Source organism: Triticum aestivum, chromosome 3B (assembly GCF_018294505.1).
Source record: "Triticum aestivum cultivar Chinese Spring chromosome 3B, IWGSC CS RefSeq v2.1, whole genome shotgun sequence".
Classification (NCBI taxonomy): Eukaryota; Viridiplantae; Streptophyta; class Magnoliopsida; order Poales; family Poaceae; genus Triticum; species Triticum aestivum.
In genome coordinates this window covers 326,614,529-326,639,722 of record NC_057801.1, presented here as the reverse complement: position 1 = coordinate 326,639,722, position 25,194 = coordinate 326,614,529, and positions in this window count along the sequence as shown.

The window sequence follows — 25,194 nt, the reverse complement described above, 5'->3', positions numbered from 1 at the left end:
GCCTGTCACTTCTGAAGATGATATAGCTGTTCATAGGTGTCAACGATCTCAACACCGGAACAACGTCTACTGAGATTGAACAACACTGGCAAATAGAGAAGGTACACAATCAATGCAACGCAACAATATGATGCATGGTCATGACATGGCAGTATGCTAGTGGTTTGATCTAATGCATGTAGCAACAATTTAAATGAAGTTGGTTTGAACCAAAGGTTCAAATTCCGAACTCCATATGTGGATATTCAAATGCCATTTGTTTGATTTGCCCTAAATAGTATCAAAAAGTTGTCTACCATGCATGGAAATGGTACAGATGGAAAGATTGGATTTTTCTTATCATTTTTCGTATATAAGTTATTTCATTTGGAGTTATGGTTGAATTTCTATGAATTTTTGTAGTTTATAGCATTTTCTGGAATTTTCTGAATAACTTTTAATCCAGAAAATCTTTTACTGCGTCAGCATGACGTCTGAGTGATGTCAGCAGGTCAATGGCTCGGTCCAGGTCAAACCTAACAAGTGGGACCCATATGTCAGTGTCTAGCTAACTAACCTAAGTGAATTAGCACTAATCTAATCTTAATCTAGATTAGTTAAGGCCTGGGCCCACATGTCAGTGTTAGTAGGGCTAATTTAGTTTAATTAAGGGATAACTAGATTTATGCCCCTAGTTGTGTCCCACTCATCTGTTTTACCCCTAATTCCCAAAAGTCAACAGTTCTGTCCAAGTCACTTTGCTCCTCTTATGCTTTCTCCCTTTGACCGTTTGACTGTTAGTTTGAAAATTTCATAACTAATTCATACTAAATCAGAAAAATGCAAATAAGATACCAAAATGTTCAAAAAACATCACCTATATGTCAGTGTCATTTGCATTCATGAAAAAGTTTTGGAAAGTGGCCATCCGAGTTTTAGATCTTATGCTACCACCATGACTAGTAAAATCTAAAAAAGTTCAAAAAAATTCAAAAAACATTTGGTGGCAAAGAATGACAAATGTTTTAAGTGCCTGCCAAGTTTCATCAGGGAATAACATTCGTGGGTGCCGCGGCAAAAAAAAAACAATCAACACTCCAAAATAGATTATTTTTTTCCACGACTTCCACAAATGTTGTTCCCTAATGAAACTTGGCAAGGACTTAGAACATTTGTCGTTCTTTGCCACCATATTTTTTTTGAAAATTTTGAATTCTTCAAGAGTTTACTATTCATGGTGGTATCAAAAGGTCTAAAACTCGGATGTGCACTTTCCAACACTTTTTTCATGAATGCAAATGACACTGACATATAGGTGATGTTTTTCTGAACATTTTGGTATCTTATTTGCATTTTTCTGATTTAGTATGAATTAGTTATGAAGTTTTCAAACTGAAGGTCAAATAGTCAAAGGGCAAAAGCATAAGAGGAGCAAAGTGACTTGGACAAAACTGGTGACTTTTGGGAATTAGGGGTAAAACAGACGAGTGGGACACAACTAGGGGCATAAATCTAATTATCCCTTTAAGTAAAACTTAACCAAGTTTAGCAGGGGCCTCGGCCTACTTGTTAGCCACCCAGGGGAGGTCAAACCCGCCAGCGGTTTGACGCCGGCGATGGCCAACGCGGCAGAGCGCTGCAGGAATCCTCCTTTGATGACCAAATGGCGCTAGGGAGACGCTACGCGGGGCGGCGATGGTGGCTGCGGCAACAGCGAGCGACGGTGAGGAGCATGCTTGGGTGCGCTGCAGGGAGAGAGCAAAGGAGGGGAGAGGAGGAGTGGATAGGCCAGAGGGGTCGTAGGGGTTGGGTGGCGCCCTTATATAGCTCTAGGCGGTTAGTGGCAAGCAGAAGGTGGCGAGCTACGGGCGCACGTGTGTCGGGTACGCGCCCTACATCCGACTGGCACAAGGTGGAAGACGCCTCTGCCCCTGGTGGGCTGGGGCGCAAGGTGGGCTGGCCAGGTAAGTTCTTCTCTCTCTCTGTTTTAGCCTTTCTATTTTTCTATTTTAGTTCGTATGTTTTATTTTAGCTAGAGCACTAAAACATTTTAGATAATGTTGAAACTTTTTGTGGACTCACTCTCAAATATTCCAAAGGTCCTCTGCAAGTTTCAAATTATTTAGAGCTATTTAAATATATATATAGCATTTAAATGGCCCCAATTCAAATATCATATGGGTTAATTCAAAAATCCATAAATGGCCAAGAAATATGCTCATCATTTTTGGCAGAGGTTTTTCACCTTAACAGAAATCATGAACATTTTCGAAGGTCATTTTGGGTTCTTTGAAAAAGATTTTGTTTGAACCTTGAATTCTTTCTAGTGCTAGGGTTTGATCAATCCCCATTTCAACTATAAATAAAAATAGTAAACATGTCCATGGGTTGCTACGGGCCACCTAAATATGGCTCAAAACCCTCACATTTTAACGTCTCTATTTCAACACGTGTCCCACCTGTGTCACCATGTTAGTCCCTCGCCGACACCATGTCACCACTTATTTTAGTTCCTCACCTCCGGCAATGACCACAGTGTCCTCTAATGACAACATGTCTAGATTTCGTCAATCCCAGCCATTGCATGACGTACATGTCACTAACGTGCAATCACAATGGAATGTTTAAACCATTAAAAACTAATCTTGTTGAGTTGGACATGAGGACCGCTCTCCTCAAGCTATTCCCTACACTTGGTCCCACGCATCCCGCTACAGTGACAACAGGGAGGCCATCGAGGAAAGTAGAGTAGGGTGTCATTGGCGGCCGTCGCAATGCTTCATTACCATGAGCGGGATCAAGGAACTTGGTCATGGAGGGTCACTCAAAGTATCCGATGTGCATTATTGATGGGTGCCAACAGTCGAACCGGGTCAAGTGAGGTGGGGCAAGAGAGTAAGTTTATCCTACAAACGGGGCAGCCGTGAATAATACCCACACATATGTGGACATTATACACCTTTGGTACTAAAATCATAAAGTTGGGCAGTAGTTAGTTGAATGGATTTGGACGAAATAGTCATCAAGACCGATGTTGATAATTAGGAAGATATTACAAACAATACTTGCTTACAAACAACACTTTCTTAGAATTAAGAGTATTTTGCACTAAAAACAAACAAAAGGCTACTTAAACTAGCCCAGATTGTTTGAGTCGCTTCTTAGGAAACCGTTCTTTCGGTGATTATCCCCGATAACAAGGTTGAAGCCAGCTGCACATAGATAAATTTAGAGGATTAGATATGAATGTGTATGCCAGCTGCAAATATCACAATTGCATTTTGTTTTGCAAGTTGCCCATACAGAGCCATGTGCACATTGTCAGAAAACGGAGGAGCTAAAGAACAACTATAAGTTGAGTTGGGGCAAGCTATACACTACATGATGGTATCAGGTGGCTTAATCATGTTCTGAGGAAAGAGGACCATTTTATTGAAGAACGAAGTTACTTAATTAATCACTATTTCAGTGGAAAATGTTATGAAGGGAAAAAGACAACAATGTCATCCCTGAATTGAACAAGGTCATCCGATTCCGGGCAGTGACATGTGAGTTTAGAGGCTGAACACATGTTGGTGTTAACATTAAGTGGAGATGTTTGCTTTCTTGTAATAATAAATTCGTCGACAAGCAAATGATGGCTGCACCGAATTGGGCTTTTGCACCCGATATCTCCCTACAATAAATTGAAGCAAACTATAAAGAACTCACTTTACTCATTAGTGGTGCAGAAAGTTCAGCAACATGGATTCTTTATTAGTGCTCCTAAACCCCTTAATTAGCACATGATTTCTCTGAACACTTGCAAAGTCTGCACCATCTACAAAAGGGTATAAAATGTCTTACTATTAGTTTAATTAGTAATCAGATGATAAAAATATGACACTACAGTCAGATTTAGTTTACAATCTTATCTTATGGCAGTATTAGTAGGAGAAACCATATTTATGAAATCGAATAAATAGATCACTAAAATAACAAATCTCTGTGACCAAATCAAAATATTCAGAAGAACATAGTGTATGGTTGTGCCTAGCAAGGAGTACTTCATGTTCTGTGATGTCGTATAGTTCTAGTGGTACATTGCATAATGAATGTGAGGTATTTATAGAAAAATAACTTCATATCCAACAACAAAGTAGTAAACTACACCAGAGAAATTACAAATGGCTAAGGCTTTCATTAGGGAGGCCGTTGGCATAATTAGAATAAACTTTGATAGTGCTTGAGCTGCAGAACTAAAAAACTAACCACAAGGTGTAAGAGAAGGCATTTCCAGTGAATGGCGCCATGTACAGTTCTTATCCCGTTATCCGATTAGGAAAATCATGCACTGAGGTACATGCAGGAAGAATATGTACCTAGGAAGTGAGGAGCTTGTGGGTGATGGGCGCCCGCGAAGACATGATGACAAAAAATGAAACATATATGCTCTCTTGAAAAAATAACATGTTAGCAGTGCTTGGTGAGATGGCATGTATATAGCTTATATGAAGCACGCGAATGGCTCTGCTTTCTTCAGTGTATACTTTTTTTGTAGGAAACTTTCTAAGCAAAATAATGGTTTACAAATATTTGATGCTCTTCATGTAAGTGTAGACATAAATTCAAATACTACAGTAACGAAACTTTCAAAAAGCAATAATTGGAATTGCCTGAATCAGGCATGTCCCTACTGCAGTATTGAACAACTTTTGTGTCAATCAACAGGCCATGGACAACACTTCCTGCTTCCGCATCATACATCAATATCCCCATGTGAGGATGTCACTTCCCTAGTTCCGGTATGCTCAAGGCTAGCTAGTCATGTGTGCATCATGTTTAAATTCCATTTAAATATGAAATGAGGATTTGTGAAACCCTCAGAAATCATTTCTGGAAATGACCAGATAAAAATTGTTCCAAAGAGGTCCAAGAAAATGTTCATGTTGCTCTCTGAAAATATTGGACAGAGATAAAAATCAAACCAATATTTTTAGGAGCTCATAAGTATTTATTTTGGCCACTTGGAATTAATGAAGTAATTATTTGCTTTGGATATATATTGTTATATATAAAATATTTTCAAAAAATTATGCTAGTTGTTGAGGAGCTCTGGAATAATACCACTAGCTCCTACAAAAATTGACATAAGAAAATAAATTAGTTTGGTGTTTTTTTAAAATCAAACAATTTCAGAAAAATAGAAAACAAAAAAGAATGGAAAAACTTACCTGGCACTTACCTGCTGCCCAGCTCCTGTGCTGGCCCAGCACTGTGCGGCCCAGCTGGGCGAGCCCACCAGTGCAGTCGTCCTCCTGGCGCCAGTCGGCCAGGTGTGTGGCCGGCGCACGCACACGGCCGTGCCGCCATGCCACCTGCCTGCCTGGACCCTCCCTCGTCGCCTGGAAGCCCCGCTATCGGGGCTTGGGTGCGACATATGCCAAAGAATGGCTTATCATGGTGGAAGCGAGTAGAACGTCGCCGGTGCCTGGAAGCGGGATAAGGCGTAGACACGTACGCCGACGAACTTTACCCGGGTTGGAGGCTCTTCGTGGAGATAATACCCCTACTCCTGCTCTGCGGGGTCTTCGCATGATCACTAAGGCACTAGTGATACAATGTGCTCCTTGAGCTGTGTCTAGAGGTAGGAGAAGGCAAGGCTACCTCTTCCCTGCCCTAGGTAACTGGCTAGTTCTATCAGAGTTGGAACCCTTTGCATGGGTGGCCCGGGGAGCATATATAGGCCTGCCCCCCAGGGGTACAATGGTAATCGGGCCGGCTACTGGGGCCCGTCTGTCAGCGTCTCGAGCCTCCGGCTTCTTTGCCTCCTACTGGGGCCCGCCACCTAGTGGGCCCTGCCTGCTAGTTGGTGGCTGCTTACTGTAGTCGTGTTGTCTATGACGAGGGCTTGATCATCTTATCGTGGCTACAGTCCCGCCGGCTGGCGGGAGGTTACTGTAGCCACACCTGGTCTCATTAGGTTAATGGAACGCTTGCCTTGGGGCAAGGGACGGCCGCCTGCTGGAGGCCGGCCCTTCCCAAGCCCGACTGATTGGGCGTCTGCCGTCTTCGGCGGTGTTACTGCCTGGTAGGACCTGCAGCTGGCCGGCCGTAGCGACAGGCCATCATGGGGAACAGGGTTCCGCCTGCTTGGAGCGACGTCAGGGGAGACATGGCACAGTGCCCCGCTGTGTGGAGATCTCCGCCTGTACGGTGCATTGTAGCCATGCCTGTCTCGTACGTCGGGGGCGACGTGCTTCACTGTAGCCCTGCTCTAGCTTGTACTCTCGATGGGGGCTCGGTTGCACCGAGGCTGCGAGGTGGCCGCCTGCCTGATGCCACCCTCCCTGGAGGCCGGCCGGCTGGAGCCGGCCACTCGTAGTGCCGTAATCTAGGGTTGGCCTCCCTCTGGCAGCCGACCGTTGAGCGAGCCGGCCCCTAGAGGACGGAGCTTCAGCTTGGGGTCCAGCTAGGTGGAGCTGGCCCAAAGTCTTGATAAATTCAGGGACTCGGGTGAGCCTACCCGTGGCCCATTACTCCGACAGTAGTCCCCGAAGCCGGTGAGGCATTGTTGTCGAGGGGCCGCGAAGTCTTAGTGGCTTCCCCCATCATCGGGCTCCGGGAGAGCGTCGATCCGTCTTGTGGCTAGCCGACTGCTGAAGCCGGCCTCGCCCAGGCGGAGCTATGCGGGGGCGTGCCTGCTAAGCTTCCCGGGCCGCCGCCCGCCACAGACACGCCACGCGGCGCACGCCAACCCGGCAAGCCTGCCACCCCATGCCCCCGATGGGACATGACAATGGATCGGGCCCGCCACTACCGTGCCTCGGTAACCGGGCGGATCCTTTGTGCCGATGGGGGCGGTTGCCATTCCCACGACAGTTTGCGGCGTGGTGAATGCGTGTGATAAATGGGGGACGTGGGGTCGTGGGCACAGTTAATCCCATGACCCACGCCCCGCCCCCTCGGCTTCGTAGACCAAGGGCTATAAGTAGGGGGATGGGAGGGGTGCGGCAAAGCTTGCGTGCCCCCTCCCACTCTTCTTCTTCCTCCGCTCTCTCCTCCACTGCCGTTGCTGCTGCTCAGCGCTACCGTGGGGCTGCCGCCATCGTTCATCGCCAACATGCTCCTCTTCCTCACGCGGCCAGCCGGAAGCCATGGCGCGCGAGAAGGGCGGCGACTAGGACGGGTCGACAGTGATCGAGGATCACATCTCCTTCCTTCGCAACACGCGCCGGATGCCCAGTGTGGCCTTCGTCAAGGCGCTGGTGACGCCGGAGGAGGAGATCTCACCTATGCCGCGGGGAGACTAGTTGGTCGTCTTCCGCTCGCACTTCCTCCGCGTCTTCGGCCTTCTGGTGAGCGGCTTCTTCCGTTCTTTTCTTGACTTCTACAATCTTCGACCTCATCACCTCACGCCCAACACTGTGACTCTACTCTACGCCTTCATCACGGCGTGCGAGGGCTACATTGGCGTCCTCCCCACACTCGAGCTATGGGAAGCGTTCTTCTATGGGAAGCTCGGCACCTCCGCCAAGGAGATGGCGGTCGAGTGCGGCGGCTTCGTCGCCGTGCGCCGACCAACGAAGCGGAATGCCTTCCCCATCATCAAGCTGGTGCAGTCCGTGAAGATGTGGCAGCAGTCCTACTTCTACGTCGAGAACATAGATCCAGCTGCCGACTTCCTCAACCTGCCGCCTTATGAGGCTGGCCCCCCTACCGGGACTCGGCCCACCTGGGGGTACAAACCGAAACCGGTATCGGCGGACGCGGCGGCCGCCATCGGCCGACTCAGAGTGCTCCAGGAGTCGGAGGGCCTCGTGGCCTCCGACCTCCTTGTTGCCTTCGTTGAGCGCCGAATCCTCCCGCTCCAGAGCCACCCTCATCCGATCTCCCGGATGGGCGGGCACCGCGACCCATGCCGGCTGTGCACAAAAGGGATGCCGCCTGCTGAGGTTGCGCGGATGGTGAATGAGATCTCCGACCTCAAGGTGTCGGAGGAAGACTAACGGTATGGGAAGCGGCCGTACTCCCGCCATGATCCGCTGCCTGCCGTAAGTTTCTTCAACTTGTCCTTCTGATCTGTTTTCTTCAGCCTCGTCCTTGTCGTGATGCAACTCCTTTTTGGTCGCAGGAATACATGTCTGCGGTGACGGCCGCCCTCTTGGGGCCAGGCGATGACTACCAGCCGGACAGGGCGGTGAGAGACCTGGACGACCCCGACTTGGGGGCGGCCACCCTGGCGGACGATGCAACAGGCGGCGGCGGCAGAGCAGACGGCAGCGGCGGAGCAGGCGGCTCCGAGGAAGGCGGCGTCGTGGGGACTTGGCCCGACGACGACGACGACGAAGACGCACCACGCCCCACCCGGAGCTTGGCCAATACCGGCGCCGGCCCCTCTTCTGCGCCGCCCGCCCGCGGCAGCAAGCGTAAGCGGAAGCAGGGCGCTGCCCTGTTTGGCAGCGCCCCAAAGAAGCCCAAGAACCCGGCTGCGGCGACCAGGCGGAAAGAAGCCGCGGCCAAGGTGGCCAAGTATCAGAGGCAGCCGAAGGTGCCCGTCATGGTGTCGGCGTAAGTATCTTTTCCATGTTTCCCATCTTCTTGCCAATCTGACGTGAGAGCCTTCTGACTTGTCTTCTTATTTCAGGGCCCCGCTAACCCTCGAGAAGTCGAACGCCGCCTCGGTCATCAGGTCGACGGCGACCTCCTCGACCAGCCGGTGAATTTACCCGGCCGCCGACCTCCGAGAGGCGACAGAGCGGAACACGCGGGAGGCGCGGGAGGAAGAGGCCAACCGTCTGGCCAAGGAGCAGGCGGCCAAGGCTGCCGCGTCTGCTGAGAGAGCGCTGGCGTAGGCGAAAGCCCAAGCCGCAAAGAGGGAGCGACTCACGGAGGCCGCACGCCGCCAAGAGCCACTGCTCGTGGTGCCCCTGAACAACGCGCCGCCTCCGCCTGAGTTCGTGGCGACGGCCGAAGGAGCCGGCGATGATCACCCGATCCGGGAGCAGGAGGGCGGCGACATGGCTATGCCGGACGTCTTTGTGCCACCGCAACCGCCTCCGCCGCTGCCACCAGCCAGCGGGACGCAGGATGAGTAGTCGGCCGCACCGCCGGTGCCACCGGTCGAAGACATGGTGGTGACGGACCTGATTCCTGAGGTCCGCACACCCACGCGCCGCCGCCTTGAGAAGGCGGCCTCAGCCCCACGGCCGCAGGACATCGACGCCACGAGCTCATCGGTCCCCGACACTGAGGTGACCAGCGCTGCGCCCGTAGGTTGGATACTCGGGGGCAGGACATGCGCCCTGAACCAGGCGTCCCTTGACGTCTAGGCCAAGCTCCGGGCAGAAGCCAAGGCCCTCAGGCGCTGCAACGAGGCCTTCTTGGAGTCGCAAACCGCCATCCGCATAAGTTATCTTCGGCTTTCTTCTTTGGATGATCATCATGCTTCTCTCGTGGGGGCACGCAAGCGCACCCATTGGGTGTAGTCCCCAAGTTCCGGGCCGGCTGCTGAGCAGGTGGGCTGGAAATTTATCTTGCAAACGTCGACTGCTGACTTCGTCTGGTGTTCCTTCTGTAGGACTACCACAATCTCCACGCGACTTCCTACAACTCCAGGGTCCAGGAGCTGGAGACGCAGACCGCCCATCTGACCGAGAGCTGGAGTAAGCTCTATCTTTCTTTCTTCGCGGGGGCGCGCTGGCGCACCCGCGGTCTGTAGTCCCCGAGGTTCGGGTCGAATGCTTAGCAGTCGGGCCGAATCTCCTCAGTGTTTCTTTCTTCATTAGTTACATCTTCTCTGCGGGGGCGCGATGGCACACCCGCGGGATTTAGTCCCCGAGGTTCGGGACGACTGCTGAGCAGTCGGGCTGAATCTCCTCAGTGTTTCTTTCTTCGTCTTGGCTGCTTGACTGATGCTCTTTTCTTCTTTCCCTTTTTCCAGAGGCCAACACCGCCTTGCAACAGCAGCTGGGCGAGGCCAACATCGCTCTGCGCCGCAAGGAAGTGGAGTGCAGCAAGCTGGCCGAGGAGCGAGACCGCCTAGTCGCTCAGCTTACCGAACAGGCGGAGGCCTTCAAGGCGGCCCAACTGGAGGTGAAGATGAAGGAGGCTGACCTTCTCACTGAGTTTGAGGTCGAGCGCTCCGTATGGGCCGACAAGGAGGCCCAGATGACGGCCTGCTTCAGCAGCATTGAAGATTTGGTCGATGGTAAGTTCATTCTCTTGATTTCTTGTTTTGAACTGTCGGCCCTTGTCCAGGCCTGTCCCTTGCTTATAACCTTGGTCTTTTTCTCCTTCCGTCTGAACAGACTTCTTCCCGGGCCACTCTGTTGCCGCAATCCAGATGATCGAGGCCTAGCGCGAGGAGCGGAGGGTGGAGGGCGCGGAGATCGCCACTGATGCTCCCCGGACTCTTGGTGAACAGATCCTCAGCATTCAGGCCCGGCTTTGGCCTGCTCATCGCATGCTGCGCCATCTCCAGTGCGTCGGAGCTCAGGCGGTCTCCGCCCTCTGGCCAGGTTTGCCGGCTCCGTGCACCCCAAGTCGGACTGTCGACTGGCTGGAGGTGGCGGCCGGCCGCCTGGAAGCATGGAAGGGCTCCGCAGCCCGAGCAGGAGCGCGCCGGGCCTTGGAGTTCGCCAAGGCATGGTATCCTAGGCTAGATTTAGCCCAGTTGGCCACGTTCCGACTGGAAGCGCAGGGGGAGCTGGCAGCGGTGGAGCCCGAGCTTGTCAACAGGGCGGCGACAATCGCCGACTTCACCGATACCAGCATCTTCATTTTGGAGGTGGTCGAGGAAGGAGGCAAAGCTCCGCAAGAGTGGCTCGGGCTGAACCCGGAGGACAAAGAAGATTCAGCTGAATTCATCGACTCCAGCAATGAAGGGGAAGATGGGGAGGAGGAGGAGGAGGAGGAGGAGGAGGAGGAGAGCGATGTGGACCTGCCGGAGGTCGGGGCGGACGGTCAGCCCCAACCTAACCGGGCCTCAAGCAACAAGCCGCACACCAAGGTGTCGACTGCTACTGGAGACGGCTAGGCGGGGATCAACCAGCCACCCATTCCACCGGCGGATGCCACCGACTCCATCCTCCATCCCTCCGCCGCCCCGACTGCTGCTGGCGATTCTTCTGCCTAAACGGAGCCACCTGCCGCGTCAGGAGGTGGAGCCGACCCCAGCATCCAGCCGGAGCCTTCTGCCGTGCCAACCGGCACTGCCCAGCCGGAGCCTTCTGCTGCGCCAACCAGCGCCGCCCAGCCGGAGTCTTTTGCTGCTCCTTAGAATTTTATCTGTTTTATGCTTGCTAATTTGAACACCTTTGTTAAATTCACACAATTCCACCCGCGGGTGTATATCAAAACTTTGTTTGAATGCCGCCCAGAAGGCCTTTATCCATGTAAATATTCTATCACAGCTTTATGCTTTGCTTTGCCGACTTCTATCTTTCCTTGCCTTTTACTCCTTGGTTTTTTCCTTTGCCGCCCTCCCTTGCCTATCCTCTTGCTAGCCAAGCAGCCGCTCTACAGACTGCGGCGAAGTTGAGTACTTAGTCATTTGGAGGGGGGCTAGTACTTAGACGTTAGGGGTGTTGGCAATGAAAGTAGGAGCTGGCCGGCCGGCTGCTCGGCAGTCGGACGAAAAAGGTGAGATGGCGGCCTTCGCTATATGCATTTTGTCCTTAGTCATTTTTCATGTGAGCGCTGGTTTGGGACCCCTGCCCGCCGTACAGTCGCTCTGCGAGCTGCGGCTTCTGGCAAAGGAAGTGTCCGGCGCCAACACACTATTTGTCCGGCTGCAGGAGGCGGCATATAGCAGAAGGTGGCGAGCCTCCGGGCCGACTGGTCGAACCCGGTGCCAGGAGGAAAAACAATACATACTCATGGCATAATACTTATCACATAGATAAAGGAGGGTAGTCCCCGAGTTCATCTCGGGGGACCCGGTGTCTTTGTACACAATACAAAAGGTAGCGTGGTACATACTGCTTTCAACTGTAAAATCTCCGGAGGAGGTTTGCATTCCACGGCCTCTCCATCACCTTGCCTCAATCATCTCTCCTGCGTGCTCTGGGCTTCTGAGCGTCGATCAGATAGTAGGAGTCGTTGCCCAGCACCTTGTTGATGATGAAGGGGCCTTCCCAAGGCGCTGAGAGCTTGTGCTGGCTGGCTGTTCGCTGGATCAGCCGGAGCACAAGGTCTCCCTCTTGGAAGGATCTTGGCTTCACCTTGCGGTTGTAGTATCGGCGCACACTCTGCTGGTAGATGGCGGACCAGCTGAGTGCCAACAGCCGGCCCACTTCTAGTAGGTCGACGCCGTCTTCTCGTGCCTCCTTGGCGTCCGCCTTGGTGTACATGGTGACTCGCGGGGAGTCGAACTCTGTGTCTATCGGGATGACGGCTTGAGCACATTAGACGAGGAAGAAAGGCGTGAAGCCGGTCGACTTGTTCAGAGTTGTGCGCAGGCTCCAGAGGATGGCCGGCAGCTCGTTGAGCCAGCAGCCGGCCGAACGCTCAAGAGGCTCGACCAGTCGGGCTTGATGCTGGACAAGATCAGGCCGTTTGCTCGCTCAACCTGGCCGTTTGGCTGCGGGTGGGAAACAGACGCTTAGTCCAGTCCGATGCCCTGTGTCGGGCAGAAACGAGCCAAGGCTCCTTTGGCAAAGTTTGTGCCATTGTCGGTGATGATGCTATGTGGTATGCCGTACCGAGTGGTGATGTCGGCGATGAAGGTCACGACAGTCGGCCCATTCAGTTTCTTGATTGGCCTGGCCTCTATCCACTTGGTGAACTTGTCCACAACGACAAGCAGATGAGTCATGCCTCCACGGGCTGTCTTGAATGGCCCCACCATATCCAAACCCCAAACAGCATATGGCCAAGCAATCAGAATAGTCTTGAGTGCAGAAGCTGGCAAATGCGGCTTGGAGCGGAATCTTTGGCACCCTTGGCATTTCTGGACTAACTCTTTGGCCTCTTCAAGAGCAGTCGGCCAGAAAAAACCATGGCGAAAGGCTTTGGCAACATGGGCTCTTGAGGCCGTGTGATGGCCACATTCACCCTGGTGAATGTCTCTAAGGATTGCTTGGCCCTGGTCCGGCTCCACACAGCGCTGGTACACACCAGTGACACTGCGCCGAACCAGCTCTCTGTTGACTATGGTGTATGCTGCTACTCGCCGTTGCACCTGCCTGGCTAAGATCTCATAAGTCGGCAGTTCTTTGTTCACAAGAAATTTGAGGATTGGCTGAGCCCAGGTTGGTGCTGATATTTCTTCTACTGCCAGAACTGCAACTTGTATGAGGGTGGTTGGGCCGAGAGGTGGCGGGTTGGCAATTGCTTCCGCATGCGGAGTTGACGGAATCCCCAGGTCAACTGCTGAAGTCCCCGGGCCGGGCTCTGGAGTCCTCGAGCCAGGTGCTACCGCAGCAGTCCCTGGGCCGACTGCCGAAGTCTCAAGTCGGATTCGACTGCTTCGGGAGGGGCCGGCACAAAGAAGGAATCTGATTCTGGGGACGGCTTGACGGATGGCTTGAGAAGGCGGCGTAGGGCGACGCCGGCTGGTATTGCTTGTCGGGTGGAGCCAATCCGTGCCAAGGCATCTGCTTGTTCATTGTCATTTCTTGGCACATGGAGAAACTCGCACCCGTCAAAGTATCCACTGAGTTGCTGTACTAGGAAGCGGTAGGTTGCCATATTTGCATCCTTGGCGTCCCAGTCGCGTGACGACTGCTGGACCACCAAGTCGGCGTCACCATAGCACAAGATCCGGCGAATGCCGAGTTCCTTGGCAAGCCAGAGTCCGTGTATGAGTGCCTCATATTCTGCTACGTTGTTCGAGGTGGCAAAATGGACTTGCAACACATATTTGAGCTTGTTGCCTTTGGGAGAAGTGAGGACGATGCCGGCTCCCAGACCGGTGCGCATCTTCGATCCATCAAAATGCATCCGCCAATGGGTGGAGCCTGGTGCTGGCGGTAGGTACTGGGTCTCGGCCCAGTCAACGAGGAAGTCGGCCAACACATGCGACTTGATGGCGGTGCAAGGCTGGTAGTAGATGGTGTAAGGTGCGAGACTGATGGCCCACTTGGCCACTCTGCCAGAAGCATCCCGGCTTCCCAGGATCTCAGCAAGCGGAGCCGTGCAAACGACGGTTATTGGGTGCTCTTGAAAGTAGGGCTTCAGCTTCTTGGCGGCAAAGTGCACGCCATAGCACATCTTCTGATAATGCGGGTAGTTTTGCTTGGAGGCGGACAGTACTTCACTTAAGTAATATACTGGTCTCTGGACCGGCAATGCTCTGCCTTCCTCCTTGCGCTCTACCACAATGACTGTGCTGACGACCCTACTGGTGGCAACAATGTAGAGGAGGATGGGTCCTTCTCAGTCAGAGCTGCCAGGACAGGCGGGGTTGCCAACATCTTCTTGAGATGGGAGAAGGCTTCATCCGCCTTGTCATTCCACTCGAAAAAAGTGGTCTTCTTCATAAGTTGGTACAGAGGGAAGGCCTTCTCACCCAGCCGACTCATGAAACGGCTAATTGATGCCAAGCAGCCGGTGAACTTCTGCACGTCCAGCAGTCGGGCGGGCACCTCCATCTTCTCAATGCCCTTGATCTTCACCAGGTTGCACTCTATGCCGCGCTCTGAGACAAGAAAACCAAGGAGCTGGCCGGCTGGTACTCCAAAGACGCAGTTCTCCGGGTTGAGCTTGATCTGGAATCGGCGCAAATTCTCAAAAGTCTCCTTGAGGTCTTCTAGCAGCATGCCACGCTTCTCCGTCTTCACCACCACATCATCCACATAGACATGGGCATTCTTGCCGAGTTGCTTGAGGAGACACTTCTGCATGCAATGCGAAACGTGGCGCCGGCGTTTCTCAAGCCGAACGTCATGTTCAGGTAGTAGAAGGCTCCGAATGGCGTGATGAAGGCGAGTTTGGTGATACCCCGAGTATGCATCCAAAAAAATCTTCTCTGTGGAGTCTATTACTTGATCAATCCTTTGCAGAGCAAAGGGATCTTTGGGGCAGGCTTTGTTGAGGCCGGTGTAGTCAATGCACATGCGCCACTGCTTGTTTTTCTTCAACACTAGGACTAGGTTGGCCAGCCACTCTGGAAAGAACAGTTCCGTGATGAATCCGGTTTATAGAAGCCGGGCTATTTCTTCTCCGACAACTCTTCTCTTCTCTTCCGACAGGCGGCACAAGGGCTGCCTGACCGGCTTGGCGTCAGGTCGGACATGTAACTTGTGCTCGGCACAATCCATCTGAACACCCGGCATGTCCTTGGGAGACCATGCGAAGATGTCCTGATTCTCACGGAGGAAATCGACGAGCTCGCTTTCCTATTTGCTATCAAGGTTTGCACCTATGATAGCGTGCCTCTCCGGGTGCTCTGGGTCCAGGGGTATCTTCTTTGTTTCCTTGGCCGGCTTGAACGAGCCCTCAACCTCCGACTCCTGGGGGATGGGTGACATTTCCGGCTTCTTGCCTACCAACGCCACCACCCGGTCAAGGAGCCGCTTCTCGGCTGCGATCACGAGGGACTCGGCCAGCCGACTGCTATCTGCTATGCAAGCGACCGACTTCTTGTAGTCTTCGACTACTGTCAGGATCCCCTTGGTACTAGGCATCTTCATCTTGAGGTAGGCATAATGGGGGACTGCCATGAACTTGGCTAGAGCTGGCCGGCCAAGCAGTGCATGGTAGGGGCTTTCAAGGTCCACCACTTCAAACCAAACTGGCTCACGGCGGAAATGATTCTTGTCCCAAAAGAGGACATCAATCTGGGTCATGCCGATTGGTGAGCAGGAAAGGCCAGGGCCTATGCCATGGAATACTGTCCGATTGGGGGTGAGCTGCTTCTACTTGATTCCCAACTTCTCCATTGTGTCACGGTACAGGATATTGATGCTGCTGCCGCCATCTATCAAGACTCTAGAGAAACGCGCTGCCCGCCTCTCCGGTGCAAGGGTAGCTTCTAGGACCAGGGCGTATGAACCAGGGGAAGGCATCACTTCCGGGTGGTCGGCCCTACTCCAACTGATAGGCTTCTCGGACCAATGGATGAATTCTGGAGTGCTAGAGGCCACTGCTTGCACTTCTTGTTGTTGTTGCCATCTGTTGCGTCTGTCGTCGGCCATGCTGGTGAACACAACGTAGGCTCCATGTTCCTCTGGGTACTGGTCTTGTATGGCACCGACTGGTCGGGCCACCAGCTGCTGGGGCTGAGGAGGCGGCAGTCCGGTAGGCGGAGGAGGCAGGAGTCCATCCCCCTTGGCGATTCTAGTGAGCCAGTGACACTTCCGAGTGGTGTGGTTGGATGGCTTCATGCCACTATGGAACTTGCAGGGTGCATCTAAGGTTTGCTCGTAAGAGAAGGCGGGCAACCAATTGGACTTGCCACCCTTCTGCCACTTGGGTGCCGGCTGCCCTTCTGGCTGCTGATCCTCGACCGTTGCCACCTGCCGGCTGGTGGAAGCTGGCTAGGTGGCCTTCCGCTTGTTGTCACCTCGTTGCTGTTGCCGACTGGTGTCACCATCCGGAGTCCGAGGGGCCTGAGGTACCACCTTGCCAGATGCGTCAACTAGGATTTCCGCCTTCATGGAGGAGTCAGCCGTGGCGTGTTTGTCGACGATGACCAGCAGCTCGTCGAGCGTCTCGGGCTTGTCGTAGAGGAGTCGATGCTTCAGGAGGGTGCCCTCTCGGCACCCGGCGATGAAGTACTTGATTGCCTACACCTTGTGCACGCCTTCGCAGGAATTGCCCAGCTCGGTCCAGCGCGTGAGGTAGTCGCGAGTCAATTCTATGGGCCCTTGAATGCACAAGGAGAGCTGTCGGGGCTTGGGAGCCCACTTGTAGGTGCTGGTGAAGTTGCGGATGAAGGCCTCCGTGAAATCAACCCAGCTATTGATGCTGCAGGGCTTCAGGCTGTTGAGCCATGTTCGGGCAGTGCCTTGAAGCATGACTGGGACGTACTTCACGGCAACATGCTTGTTGCCGTTTGCTATGCTGACGGCTGTCGAGTAGTCGACCAGCCAGTCCTCCGGCTTCACTTAGCCGGTGTACTTGGGCATATCTCGAGGGAGGGTGAACCCTTTGGGAAAGGGCTCATCCCGAATTCATGGGCCGAAGCAAGGCGGACCCAGCACATCTTCTTCTTCTAGTGCTAGGGATCGGTTGAGGTGGTCGATCCAATGGCGGGCATTGTTCTCTCCGACTCCCTCTCGGCGGCCAAGGCGGTCGCCGAGTGTCGGGTGCGTGATAGGCGGCGGAGTGGGATATCTTGCTCTGCGAGGCAAAGGAGGTGGAGGATCACCTCGGTGCTCCACCACTTGAGGGCGGTCGTCTTCGTCACGCTCAATGGAAAGGCGAGTCCGGCTCCGGCTGGCCGCCTGCTCATTGCCTCGTTTACCACGGGCGCCGCCAGTCGGCATCTGGGATGTTGCGTCGTGCTCTTGGCCAAGGGGCGGCTGGTCATTCCGCGGTGCGGGTTCTTCGGTGCGGCAGCCGGCTTCGTGCAACACGGCAGCCGCGTCTAGGAGCTGCTGGACTCGCTTCGTCATGTGGCGACGCTCGTCGCCCTCGTATGTAGCCAGCTCGTCCGTCACCGCCTGGGCGACCCGGATGTTCTCTGTAGGCGTGGCGTAGATGGGGCATTTTGCCCCGAACATGCTGGCGATGGTCCCGCCACGCTACCGGACAGGGCCAATGCGGCTAGGCCCCCCAGGATCCGGCGTGCCACCGACGGACCGGTCCATCTCGCACTGATAGGCGTCCGAGAGGCGCCGCATGCTGGCAAGCCGGCCAGCGCTCTCGAGAAGCTGGACGCGGCGTGCCTCCAGCATCTCAGCATCTGCGTCTTCTGGGATGGGCGCCGTCAAGTCCCGCAGCGCCACATCGAGTGGGTCTCGAGCTTCTCTGTTCGAGCGCTCGCCACTATTAATGACGAGCACTTCCATGATGGTGCTCCCGCTACTTTTCTCTCGAGGAGGCAGCTCGTCGTAGATCACCATGTTAGTGGGGAACGCGTCAAGCGACAGCGTGTCGGAGTCGACGATCATCGGGTCGGTGGAGCCAACAGACTCCAAGTCCACAGCAGGCTCGCTGGTGACGTGAAGCTGGTCGAGGAGGCTGACGAGGCGGCTCTCGGGGCAGCCGGTGCCTGCGTTGGAGGCCGGCTCATCGGAGAGGTGAATCTTGCCAACGAGGTCGGAGAGGTAGCTCGCCGGGCAGTCAATCTCCGCGCCATGCAGGGCGTCGAGGCTGATGCCGTCGGGCGTGCTGGGCTGGCTTTGCTTGCCAGGAAGGAACAAGGTTCCCGTCCAGAGCAGGTCTCCGGGAGACGGTGCACCTCGCCCCATGGTGGGCGCCAAATGTCGGGGGTTGGGTGCTACATATGCTAAAGAATGGCTTACCATGGTGGGAGCGAGTAGAACGTCGCCGGTGCCTGGAAGCGGGATAAGGCATAGACACGTACGCTGACGAACTTTACCTAGGTTGGGGGCTCTCCGTGGAGATAATACCCCTACTCCTGCTCTGCGGGGTCTCCGCATGATCACTAAGGCACTAGTGATACAAGGTGCTCCTTGAGATGTGTGTAGAGGTAGGAGAAGGCAATACTAGCTCTTCTCTGCCCTAGGTAACTGGCAAGTTCTATCAGAGTTGGAACCCTTTGCATGGGTGGCCTGGGGGCTTATATAGGCCTGCCCCCCAGGGGTACAATGTTAATCGGGCTGGCTGCTGGGGCCCATCTGTCAGCGTCTCCAGCCTCCGGCTTCTCCGCCGACTACTGGGGCCTACCGCCTAGTGGGCCCTGCCGGCTGGTTGGTTGGTGCTTACTGTGGCCGTGCTGTTTATGACGAGGGCTTGGTCATCTTATCATGGCTACAGTCCCGCCGGCTGGCGGGAGGTTACTGTAGCCACACCTGGTCTCATCAGGTTAACGGCGCGCTTGCCTCGGGGCAAGGGACGGCCGCCTGCTGGAGGCTGGCCCTTCCCAAGCCTGACTGATTGGGTGTCTGCCGTCCTCGGCGGTGTCACTGCCTAGTAGGACCTGCGGCTGGCAGGCGGTACCAACAGACCGTCATGGGGAACAGGGTTCCGCCTGCTTGGAGCAATGTCAGGGGAGACATGGCATAGTGCCCTGCCGTGTGGAGATCTCAACATGTACGGTGCGCTGTAGCCATGCATGTCGCGTACGTCGGGGGTGACATGCTTCACTGTAGCCATGCTCCAGCTTGTACTCTCGATGGGGATTTGGTTGCACCGAGGCCGTGAAGTGGCCGACTGCCTGATGCCTCCCTCCCTGGAGGCCGGCCGGCTGGAGCCGGCCGCTCGTAGTGCCGTAGGCTAGGGTTTGCCGCCCTCTGGCAGCCGGCCGTTGAGCCAGCTAGCCCCCAGAGGGCGGAGCTTCAGCTTCGGGTCCATCTAGGCGGAGCTGGCCCAAAGTCTTGATAAATTCAGGGACTCGGGTAAGCCTACCCATGGCCCATTACTCCGACATCCGTGCGATGCCACTCGCCACCCCGCACCCCTCTCACTCTCTCCCGTTCTCATCCACTTCTCTGCCGCTCATTTTCTCGCCCGCCAGAGCGCTGTCGTCGCCACCGCCCGCCGTTGCCGCACCCACCGCCACGGCCTCACCCTCTCCCCATTCTCAGAAGCTCCACCAGGTTGCCGGCTACCTGCCCATCAATCCACGCGCCTTGGGAGGCCCTGGAGCACCGTCAACATAGTCGTCTTCATCTCCGGCCGCCGGAGATCAACTTCGCTGCCCCGCCGACTCCAGTGCATCCCCGAGCTCGCCGTCAAGCCCGTCGAGTCCGATGTGAGCTCCTGCTCAATTCTCCTCTCCCCATTCCTCCATTCTTGCACCATAGCTCCCTCCCCCACCATGTCCATAGCACTTCGCCGCCGGCCATGTCGCCACCGCGGCCACACCTACGGGAACCTGCAACCGAGCATGCCACCGTGGTCAGTACGTCTCCAGGAGACGAATGCGACCAACCCCAGCTCCTGCTGTGCACCATAGCCCCGTCTCCCCTCCCCACCGAACTCCGGCCGCTGCACCAAGTGGTCGCCGCCATCGATCTAGGCCGTCTCCGGTGAAACGGAGGGCACCACTGGATGCGCCCGAGGCTGGGCTTCACGTAGGTGCTCTCTGTGCGCGTTTCGTCGCCGGAGCGACGATCCCGCAGCCCGCCGCCGCATCTGGCCTCACCAGCATCGAGTCGCCGGTGGGGTTAGCCCCGGTTGACTGGGTTTGACCCTGTCTGACCAGGGTTTGACCACCCTGGGTCACTGACGCGTGGGGCTTGCCCTGTTAATTAAACTAGTTTAGGTTTAATTCAAACTAGGACTAGCCACAGACACTGACACATGGGACCCACATGCCAGGTTTGACCCCAGTTAGCGCTGTTGACTTGCTGACGCAAGCATGATGCAGTGCTCATGCAGTTATTCATTTACTGGATTTAAAATAAATTAGGAAATTCCAGAAAATGTTATAAACTTCAAAGAATCATAGAAATTCAACCGTAGCTCAGATTGAAATAGTTTATATATGAAAAATTATCAGAAAAATCCAATCTATCCATCTGTACTAGTTTTGTGCATGGCAAACCAACTTATACCTACTATATAAGTGAAACATGTAAATGACATTTATAAAGACTTAACTTGGAGTTGCATTTGAACTTTTGGTTCAAAGGGACTTCATCCAAATAAAAGCTAGTTGCATTAGCTCAATCAGCATCGCATATTCATGCCATGATCATGCATCATATTGTTGCATATGCTTGTGTTTTGATTGCCGACACCGTTCCTTCTCGATAGGTCCTACTCTGGAGAGTGTTCCAGAGTACCTGTCTGAGGAGCAGTGCCCCTCTGTTGATCTACCAGGCAAGCAAACCCCCTTGTTCATTCTGATACAATCCTACTCTCTCGCTCCTGCTCTCAGTTATTGCATTAGGACAACAATGATTCAATTGCTACTTTGTGCTGCGGTAGTTGAACCAATTCCTCTGCATGACATGTCATTGCCACAATTAATAGTTGAAACCCACTAGCATGTGTAGGAGTTGATTGAGCCATGTTGTGTTCCTACCATGCCATGCCTGCTATTGCTTAGAGTATGTCAGGTATGATTCATTGGGAATGAATTGGAGTGTTAAGATATATTTTGGTGCTGAGAATGAACTGTGTGAACACGATTTGTTAAAGGTAGCAGTGAGAGGCCATGTAGGAGTACATGGTGGGCTGTCTCACTGAAACTGTCCTTAACCACTGAGTTCTGTGTATGTTGTCGCAGTGAGAGGCCATGTAGGAGTACATGGTGGGCTGTCTCACTGAAACTGTCCTTAACCACTGAGTTCTGTGTATGTTGTCCAATGACTAGTTACTACCACACATTGGGTTCCAGTAACTCGACCCCTCTTGACTTATTAACCAACTTGATCTCTGTCCAGGAGTTGCAAATAGTTTCTGGTGCTTTTAGGCAGTGTTATTCTTCTACCAAGTGGCACCTGGTAGGGTGGCTTTGGGGTAGACTAGGCACACGTGGCATGGTGTACTAAGTGGCACCCGGTTTGTGGGCTTGGGAACCCTGCTCACATTGTTTGGGGCCGTGATGGAAACCTTGGCCGGACTACCTTGCAGATAGAACCCGAATAGGCGATAAACCTGGACTAGAGTCTTGTGTGGTTAGTCAGGTCGTGGCCGACACCCTCACCAGGCTTCCTCTTGAAGGTTGCTGAGATACATGATGTGTACATGGCGGTAAGTGGAGAGAGCGTGTGTGAAGAAGTACACCCCTGCATGGTTAACATGATCTATTCGAATAGCCAGGTCCCCGGTTATGGACTTCTTGGATGCTTACGTGGTACATAGACAACTTTGAAGTGGATAGTCTAGAATGCTCAAGACAAGTGTGAGTGCTATGGATGGCCTTCTCGTAGGGAGACGGGGATGAATCCATAGTAGTGTATTGTGTGGTGATTAGTGGACTCGTGTGCGTTGTCTCACCTCAAAGAAGTTCTTGTAGTCGTAGAACAGGATAGCCACTGGGACAAAGGTGGCTTGCTGCAACTAAACCCCGCGTTACCTTCTTGATACAAATGCATGTATGATAGGATCCGATGTAAGTCTTGCTGAGTACCTTTGTACTCATGTTGCTTTATTTATGTTTTTGCAGCGGAGACTTCGGTCTTACTAGTTTCCGTGGACTTCGACAAGTAGCTTGTACCTCAGCTACGATCTTGATCGGATGTTGTAGATAGTCAGGATCTTCAGCGTTTTTCATTTGTAGATGTCTGTACTCACATGTAATGCTTCCGCTTGTTGCTTGTATGCTCTGACTGTTGGGTCATGTGACACCTATTTGTAATAAATGCAATGATGGCTCTTCTGAGCCTTTATCTATATGAGTTGTTGACTTATGTTGTGATGCCATGTTGTAAAACACATACTTCCATGTTATGTGTACGTGTAAAGTATATTGCTATGTATGGGATCTCACTATCTAGTTGTTTATCCTTAATAGCCTCTCTTACCGGGAAATGTCTCCCAGTGCTTCCACTGAGCCCTGGTAGCTTGCTACTGCTCCAGAACACTTAGGCTGGCCGGCATGTGTCCTTCTTCGTTCCTGTGTCTGTCCCTTCGGGGAAATGTCACGCGGTGTCTATCGGAATCCTGTTAGCCTGCTACAGCCCAGATTTTCCGGAGTCCTGCTAGCCCAGCTGCTACAGCCCGGATTCACTCGCTGATGACCGACACATTTGTTGCTGGGTCATGTATGTCTGTCCCTGTAAGTTAGTGCCACTTTGGGTTCACGACTATCCATGTCAGCCCGGGTTCTTTGTCGTATGGATGCTAGCGACACTATCATATACGTGTGCCAAAAGGTGCAAACGGTCCCGGGCATGGTAAGGCGACACCCGTGGGAATACCATGTGTGAGGCCATAAAGTGATATGAGGTGTTACATGCTAGATCGGTGTGGCATAGAATTGGGGTCCTTGTCAGATATCGGGTTCCAGCAAAACCCTTAAAGTTTGAACTCTGGGGTGCGCATGAAGATCTACTCCCTACCGATCCACGTCCCAACACCTCGCCGTGAATCTAAGCTACACGATGAACAACACAAGGGACAAAAGGTTTATACTGGTTCGGGCCACCGTTGGGGTGTAATACCCTAATCCAGTGTGTGCTGTGGTGGATTGCCTCTAGGGTGATGACGAACAATACAAAGGAAGAACAGCCTCACGAGGGGTGTTCTTGTGGTGGTGCGGTGTTCTACTTGGATGGATTCGATCCCTTTCTACTATGGTGGCCATCTCTATTTATAGGGGCCCTGGTCTTATTCCAAAATATTGAGTGGGAAGGGAGCCAACAACGGCCATTTTGAAGGGGGACAACTAGTACAAGCTATCCTGACTAAAGTTGGTCTTTGACTGCTAAAAGCACTAGTGATGACGCCGTCTTGGGCTCCACGGTGATCCCCGTCCTGCCGTCCCGCTGGTCTTGGTCTCGTTGCACTTATATTGGAAACCTTTGCTTGATGCCTTGGTACTCCGCGCCTGCGCTTGCCCCCTTTGCACCAAAGAGGAAACGAGGACACTGCGCTGGCTAGCGCCCGTCTGGTCTTGATCGTCATAGCTTACGTCACGAGCACCTCGCGAGGTACTCTTTGCCTTGATCCCTCCGCCTCCTCGCGAGCCCGCCTGGTGAGGCCGCCCCTGAGGAAGCCTTGCGTCATCCACCCCGCGAGGCTTGGCCCCTCGTGAGGGTCTTGAGCTTGGGTTGATGTAGACGGGTCATACTGGGCCACTGCTTGAGCCACGCCGTAGGCCGCAGGCAGGCAAGTCTAGGGACCCCCGTTCCCAGAACACCGACAGTAGCCCCCGGGCCCACGGCGCGCTCGGACTTGGCTTAGCAGCGAAGCCAAAGGGAAAGTGCAGCGCGCCGCGGGCCCCAACAGCCTGTGGCCTTGGTCGCCGCGTGTTGGTTGATTGGACATGGGCGTCTCCGCTTCCCCATGCTGCCTCGGCAACTACCCGATTTGACGAGTCCCTGCTGCATGCAAAAAGAGTCATGATTACCTGCGATCGTGGGGGCCGACGGTTGGCCTTCTTTGGGCTATAAATGTGGAGGGGCGCAAGCCCTCCGCTGCACATCTCCCTTCCCCCACCTGTTTCGTCTTACTCCTTGCTCCAGTTACTTGTTGTGTCCCATGGCGCCCGGGAAGAGGTTCTCGGCCGCGGAAAAGGGGAAGGCTCGCCAGGAAGGGTTTGGCTCTCCTCCGCCCAAGCGCGGCCGTGTTCGTCCCCGCAAGCACCCCGTGACTCCTGCAGCGGCTCCTCGTGGTCGTGGCAGTGGTCCTTCGCACGGTGATGGCAGCCCAGTAGGCGGGGGAAGACGCGACGTGGCTGTGTGGCCTCCCTGGCCACGCTTTCAATTGGCAGAGGTGCTGCCGGAGTTTGTCGTGTGGTAGGCAGATCCGTCCGGCAACTGGCTCCAGCTACCTCGCTGCTTTGCCGGCAAACTGCCAGTCGATGGGCCTGGCAGGCTCTGGCTGCAGGCGGACGACTGTTGTAGCAGGGCTTCGTGGGTCGCGGTGGAGATCTCTGTCGCCGGGAACGTGGCCCTGGCCCGCGGCTCACAGTCATTTGCCCGCGCGCGCATCCTGGGCCGACGGTGCACCCTCCACTTCAAGTTTGATGGCGACGCGACCCTCTATGTGAGGGTGTTCGGAGAAGATGGCCTCCGTGTTGAGTGTTGCCCCGAAGACGGTGACGGTGACAAGGTGCTTGGCCTTGGCAACGGCCGCGGCGAGGGCGAAGGCGAACCTACTCCTGGCGGCGTCTGCAGCTCGCCGAGCTTCGACGACTCCTCCTCCAGCGACAGCTCCTCCAGCTGTGGCCGCGACCAGCCACCACGTCGCCACGCCCGCCTGGAGGGAGGTTGCGGGTCATCCCGTTGCCGTACCTCGATGAAGCGCGAGGTGGAATCTGATTGATCTTGGGAGGACGGTGCGGATCCCTCCTCGCGAGTCGTCGCGGGGCACGCGCCGCTTTTATTTTGTTTTTCTCCTTTTTCCTGCATTGAGAGAGGGAGAAGTACGGTGCCCTGTGGGGGCGTGCAAGACTATTATCCCTAATTATCATGCTATTTCTATCATTCTCGTGATGTGTTAGGGTGTTGCGGCTATGTGCTTGCATGTAGGAACAACTTAGCTCGGGAT